Source organism: Hordeum vulgare, chromosome 7H, assembly GCF_904849725.1.
Source record: "Hordeum vulgare subsp. vulgare chromosome 7H, MorexV3_pseudomolecules_assembly, whole genome shotgun sequence".
Taxonomy (NCBI): domain Eukaryota; kingdom Viridiplantae; phylum Streptophyta; class Magnoliopsida; order Poales; family Poaceae; genus Hordeum; species Hordeum vulgare.
The window spans coordinates 215,946,505-215,953,900 of record NC_058524.1 but is presented as its reverse complement, the minus strand read 5'-3'; the positions used below and the strand labels follow the sequence as shown (position 1 = coordinate 215,953,900).

At 40.3% G+C, this 7,396-nt stretch overlaps 1 pseudogene; it reads left to right on the top strand.

Annotated features, from left to right (window-relative positions):
• Window positions 1-3,487: 3,487 nt before the first annotated feature.
• LOC123408639 lies at window positions 3,488-5,313 on the top strand (annotated as a pseudogene).
• Window positions 5,314-7,396: the final 2,083 nt, after the last annotated feature.

The window sequence follows — 7,396 nt, the reverse complement described above, 5'->3', positions numbered from 1 at the left end:
TTCATACATGTAGATGAATACACTAACATTATTTTGGGAGTTAATGACAATGAATATAAAATGTGCATAGTGATTTTCATAGTAACTTACCGGTCTAGGCTCGTTGGAACATCACTTGCTGATTTACGTGGCGAGAAAAAAATATCGGACTTCCCACCTGGTTGTGCTAATTCGAGTGCATCATTCACGTAGAACGAAATCCTTTGAAATTTTAGTGTATATCTCTCCGAGGATAAGGACGGAAAAAGAGGGTCCATAATAGATACTTGACGGGCATGTTTGTTGATCGCGAACAAGATGTAGTGGCCAAGGGATCTATGAGGAAGCAAAATCTACAAGCAACACTCATTAAGAATAAACATTTATCACGACAACCATATAAAATAGACCAAACTTACCAAATTGCATGATGAGATGTTGCGCTCTATCTCAGTCCAACTACGAAGCAATGCTGCTAGCGCCTGGATATCTGGTTGTACCCGTGAATTTAGATCTCGTGCAGACGCAAGAGCGGCCTCGGTCATAGCCGTCTGGGTGAAAAATGGTTAAGAAACATGATGGTGACAATGATAATATAATCTATGATTGGGGTAACTCACAAAAAATTGTAGGTCCATATAGTGCACCCGAGGATCTACCGCCAGTAAGGCCTTGTCACATGCAAGTATACATATAGTCATGTTGAAACAATCAATGTCCAGCGGCTGGTCCCTGCAGAGTATACCTTGAATTCTTCTAAGACTTAATCCTATCCGATGGGGTTTAGAGCTTCGCACCCACTCCTTCCTGCAGGTAACAAATATAATAATTGTAACATTGTAATAGTTTATATTGAAACTTTATATTTCTTAGACATGCTGCTTACTCCAACGAATCAACATCATTAATGGACATGATGTCATTGCATATTTCGTCAACTAAATCATGCGGGTCTACGCCCATGATGGGGGTCGGAAGGGGGCTTTTGTCTTCGGCTCCATCAGGTGAATCTTGCCGCTTACGTTTTCGATCATCCAGGAGCTCAACATCAGAATCAGATACTTTTTCTTCACTGTCAGGCTCATAGTATATTGGACTTCCTTTTAACTTATTAAGTTATGTCTCTAATAGTATGACAGCTAATTTTCGTCGAAATTCTTTCATGTCCTCTTGCATATTGCAATTATAAATAATTCGTTAAAAAGCACGTGCATTTGAGATGAAATCTGATATTCAGAAAAAAGAGACACCTAAGTGAATTGATCTGACAAAAGTTCTCCTGTCCAATACTCCATAAAATTTAACATAAACAATCCACATGACGTGCTGCAATATTGAAATATTCATTTAGGCTTTCATCAACATATAAATAAAGTATTTAAACAAGTAATAATGTTCATTGTAGATGTCTCCATGCATTGTCAAATGTATCTATTACCTCAATGTTTTCGCTATAAAATAAGACCATATTTGTGTACAAAATTTATTATTCACAAGACTTACTGTTCTATCTATCATAAATTTATCTATAATTCAGTTCAAATATGAGATGTGTTCATCATACCCATCTGTTTGGAGTGGCTTTTGGAACTGTTCTACGACTGTCCAATTCATAATACCGAGGTCCTGCCACCTATCACCTCTCTTAAACTCCGGCATATCACATGCGATTTTTATATGCTTGTCAAGTCCTTGTATCTACTAAATGGAAAAAAGTCACCACATATTAGGCAAATGAAATGTAATGTCTAGGGAAAGAAACACATGAAGTAGACATTTACCGTCATAGTGAGGTCATCTCGGTTCATGCCAATTCCAAGTGAGTCCAATACATGTATCTCTCGTTTCTTCGCATTGAGAACTCATAGATACCAGTGGTATTTTGTAATGTTAATTGGAAGGAATACCTAAAACAATAAATATTATATTATATAACACATAACTACTCTCACGTAAAATAAGTGTTGCATCATTATATGTAAGTTTAGTGAGTTAAGACTCACCATGTCATGCTCCAGAAAAGTATTTACTCGTTTTACAATGTGACGATGTGTTGCCGGGTCTATCTCATCTTTCTTTAGGAGGAAAGACACAAACGTGCTTGCAATGTGTACCTTTCCATCCACTCTATCTTGTAGGTTCTCCTGGGCACTAATGCAATATATGTATGCATTTATTACCTATAGTTACAAACATAGAATACATTTAAATGTTAATACACTTACCATGCAAAAATAGAATAAATTTTTATTAGTTTAAAAGAGTTTGTGCGGTTTGACTTACATCATCGTGCAAAAACACATCAGCGTGTGTAAGGCATCTCATCTGAGCATTTGTTAATAACACATCATTGATGTGCACCAACTTAGTATTTGGATGTAAGGGGATGATTGATTTAATAATTGAAATATCTTGCGGGGTGCAAATATAATCTGTCATGGAATGGCATGAAGCCAAATTAGTAGATCATAAAAAAGACCAATAGAATGAAAAGTTGATAATCACTGTAAAAGCAAGTACCTTGTGGTGTAATATTTATATTTGATCTTTTTGATATTGTATGACCTGAATTGGGCTCAACAATATGTTCTAAAGTAATTGCCGAATTTTTGTTCTCTTCCAATGACATATCCGTGGGGCTCTTATCGGTAGATTCTTTTTGATGGTCCACATTATTCATATCTATCACCTTTGGGCTCTCGTTGGTAGGTCCATTTTGATGGTCATCAATATCCGTATATGTGAGAGACACATCATGCAAAAGTGAAATATAAAAAAATACAATTTGAATATGGTATTAATTTTTTTCGGGCTACAATATCATAATTCATATGCAATGTACAAAATAAAGAATAAAAAGACTGATAACAAATAAATTTGGTGGCCATGACATATTGTCTAAATACCTTGCTTAATATGCTGTAATATATACTTCGGCGTTGCAACAAAAAACAATTCTACAATAAGCTCCTTTCATACAAGCTGCTCGATGTACCTAATGAATTTTTCAATAATCTTGGTGGGTTCTGGCTTATCGGGAACAAAAGTACATAGATCAATAAATCCTGAAGCAGTGTATATGTACTTATCACGATGATGGCACAAATTAATGCACGGGTTGAAGGGCTAGCTGATGACAACTTTGCACAAATTTTTGCTTAGCTAATCCGGAAAGTAACTTTAGCACCGAAGCATATTTCCTTTCAGCAGATAAATCGATGCAAGATTTTTGCTTTGGGGGCGATAGTGGTGCACCTACGTATCCAACAAGCATCCAAATCAATGTATGTGGCCAATTAAGGGCCTGATTGGATTGCCGTTTTCCACACTTTTACATGTGTAAAAGATACATACCTCAATTGGTCGTTTTCATTTTCAGTTGAAAATCACACATGCCTGATAATATACAATTGTAAAATTAAGACAGGTATATAAATTTACCCCTATTCCAAACAGGACCTAAGGTAGGCAAAAAAAGAAGGTGGGGAACTGGGTACCTCACCGACACATGCTATCCACTCACCCTCTCTCTCTTCACTCCGTGCTATCCACTCTCCTTCTCCTTCCCTCCTGTCTCTTCCTCCACCATCCCATCTGTGGGTGCCGCCGGCGCGCCGTGGCGCGCGCCTTGGGACGGCGCGGCTTATACCTGCCGGAGCAACTCCACCTCCCCCGCCTCTCCATACGGCAAGCCAGCACCGTCGTCAGCCTCCCACCCCAACCCCACCACTCCCTGCTGTCATGCGAGAAGCGGGGGGCAGCGCTCCCGTCGACGAGTGCGCAATCGACGTCCACCACGCGCGGCACCCTATGCCCCGTGTCCCCCGCTGCGCCCAACACTTTGTGTTGTCCTGCGAGATCCCCGGGGGGCGGGGGGGGGGGGGGGGCAGCGATCTCACCGACGAGCGCGCAATATGGTCGGCGGCACCCACGCGCGGCGCCCACTACCCCGCGCCCCCGCTGCGTGGCGCCAGGTCGGTCAGCCTCAACCCCCGACGACTAACACGCGGTCGGTGTTTTCCGCTCGCAACGCGCGGTTGGCCTCTTCTGCTGGCCACGCCCGGCAACGCACGGGCACCGTGCAACACGAGGACACCCTGCAGCAAGCCGCCCTGGTCGCCTGGATGGGCGAAGATCGAGCAGGAACGGGGCGGGAATTGATCTTACCTTCTCACGGTCGGCTCCCCTCTCTCCCTCCGCGTCCTCCATCGGCAACTGTGTTGGATTGGTACCGTCGGTGAAGTTTGATCTTGGAGGTAAGCAAAAACCCTAGATTGAGTCTATCTTTTATACAACAGCAGCTTTGAAGGCTAGCTAGATGAGTAGTATACGATTAGGATTAGCTTGTTTTGGATAAGGTCTAGTTTGGCAGCACCGTTATTTTAGGAATCAGTTTTTCAAGGCGTGCCAATCCACTCGGATATATATTTCTGCATGTGAAATCTATGATGGTGAAGAAGACTAACTGAATCGAATACAAAGTTCCCTAGCAAAGCATAGGTGCACAAGGGTGCTTTTATTTGATGATGAGCTACACCTCTTCCAAAAACAGTCGACCCAAATGGCAGCCCTGGATCGATTATCTTGTTTCTATCACAGGTGATGTTTTTATTCCCTGTTCTGATCATGGAAACATGACTAAAGTTGTTGAAGGACACCACATGCATGTCTATTTATGACCTTGCTAATATGATATCGTTTCTTCTTGCCACCATATGGGTATGCATAGTATGACATGGTTAGTTGAGGCAAACGTGAGAAGAAATTAAATACTCACGTACACACATGGTTATAGTATATAGTTCTCTTGTAATGTAGCAATATATATGGTGTACTGGTGATGGACCGGGTTCCACTATCAGCAAAATAATTACCGAAGGTTCACTACAAAGTGTATATGTTGCAACTATGTGTTAATGGGCTTACACATGGGTTCATCATTCTGAACCAACATCAACTGTTGGAACTCTGGCATATATTTCTCATCAATATGGTCGCAAATTATAATCTATTCTCGTGTGCTTTAAACTGTCTTGTGCATACTCTGCCATCTGCTGCCTAATTAATTCATTTTGCTAGACAAGCTTTACTTGCTTTCTGAATCTTACATCCACCTTTTGTTGGCATGAGTGGTGCATAGTCTATAGTCACAACCATTTAAATATTTTATGTTTTATTTGCTAAAGCTCTACTAATTTGTCTTTGGATGGCAATAGATGATATGTGTATGTGGGGCCTTCCTTTATGCGATGTTGCGGTTGGTGCATATCCTTTCAATCCATAAGATCACAAGAACTTTGAAATGACAAGTCAGGTATGTTGCCAGCCATTCAACTTAGAAATTCTACATGTCGTACTTCTAGAAAAACAACAAAATACGAAACTCAAATTGCACAAATTAATGGGTGTTCATTATTCATTTTCCAAGACTATAAATGACAAGTCAGGTATGTTGCCAGCCATTCAACTTAGAAATTCCACATGTCGTACTTCTGGAAAAACAACAAAATACGGAACTAAAATTGCACAAATTAATGGGTGTTCATTATTCATTTTCCAAGACTATGTGAACGCATATCTGGAGTCCTGAGTCATTATCTCAAGGATATTATTTGCTAACTCGGGCTATGATCTCGACACAGACAATGGCGGATAAATAATAATGCCATGTATCTTGAAAATATATGTGCACAATTAGTTGCAGCCTTTCACCTTATGAACACGTTATATTTTTTTCAATTACTGGAAAATGAAAAAAAGAGTTCATGATCCCCTTTCAGATTATGACGCCCACCCCAAGCGAACGTTGGTAGTTCTTCTGCTGCTGTTCTTCCACCGATCGTCGGGTGTTGTTCACAAAACACCCCTGCTGGCCGGCTATTGCTGCATCAGGTTAGTTCTTTCCGGTCCTCCGTCCGACTCCTTCTCTTCACCCGTACTTGGAGGTGGCCACCATGCAGGGGGTGTTGTGCAGCCGGTTGCTGATCTTCACCGAGTCGATGCCCTCCATGTCCAGGGCCTTCTTCCACCAGTAGTGAACGACTCCTTGATGTCCTTGAGCTTCGAGTCCTTGCCTAGCTTCGGGCCCTCCTTGGACAAGTTCTGTAATCTTGTCCTCATATTCCATGAGGTATTGCATCAGGTACTCATCCACGGGGTCGGTGAAGGAGATAACCTGCGAGAGAAAATGGGGGGTCGTGTTACTTCACAAGCTTGATACAGATTCCAAATTAAACGGCTTGCAAAGGCCAATCCCAGCACTAAGTATCCATCTCCTGACAGGGGTGAGGAAGTTTTTCCATGACTTTAATAGGTGACATCTCTACTTTCTTATATGCTAGCCTCAAAATATATTGACTTTGTACATCACTTTAGAAGAGACCAGTGTTCTTACCAGCAGCTAATAAAGCATCTATTCCTACCTATAAAAAACATAAGACAAAAAGGAAAAGAGAAAGGCATTCACTATTTGTTTCCAATTAAATTTACGGATGAACCAAGGTATATTATTGCTACTCCTTCGAGGTTGTGTCAATTAGGTCGGATCAGATAGAGTACCATTATAGGACAATTAGAACCATACAAATTTATTTGGGATAATCAATACAAGGAAAATGAGATTGTACAATTCACTGACAATGTGATTATGATAATTCAAGGTTCATCACATGTTTTGAATTGCAATGACAATATATCTCCATTCGATGTGAGCAAGACTTTTCAATGAATAGAAATATTACTGAAAAGACACCATTTGATACCAATCTTCAAATTTACAGAATTGAGACAAACACAGTGTTTGCAGGACTTCAGATGTTTTATTACCTAGCTTATGTCACTTAAGGAAATATATCATGGGTTCTAGCCACAATCAACAAACGATAAATTTGAAGCCTATAACTGATTGCTGACTAAATCAAATCACACAGTGTGATCGCACACTATTCTTTGTGCGTTATTCAGAGCAGTGACTCATGCAGTTATTTGTGAACGCAGTAATTTGGCAGAGATTTTTTCAAACAACATCATTGAAAGAAAAAAAATGGCAGTGCACATAACCATAAGAAAAACCTCCCTCCCAGTCCCACGTTTGGCTCATGTTAAGAATTTCTTGTGATAATTGATAGAAAATTAATCTCCTCCAAAATAAATTAGATACTAAGCAACGTGGATGCTATGATTTGCTATCCACAAGGTATTGTTATTTTTCTCTATCTGAAGTCCTAATCAAGTGTGTCACCTAACTCACTTATCTTACTTTGAATCGTAACGAGTCTCGCACTATCCTGTTTGTTTGCTTCTCATGCCTATCCGCACACTAAAAAATAAGTGCAAGATCAAAGTAATAGTATGCATTTGTTCTTATTTGTTAATGGTGTTACGGGAAAGATCAGAGTTTTGTTGATGAAACACATCC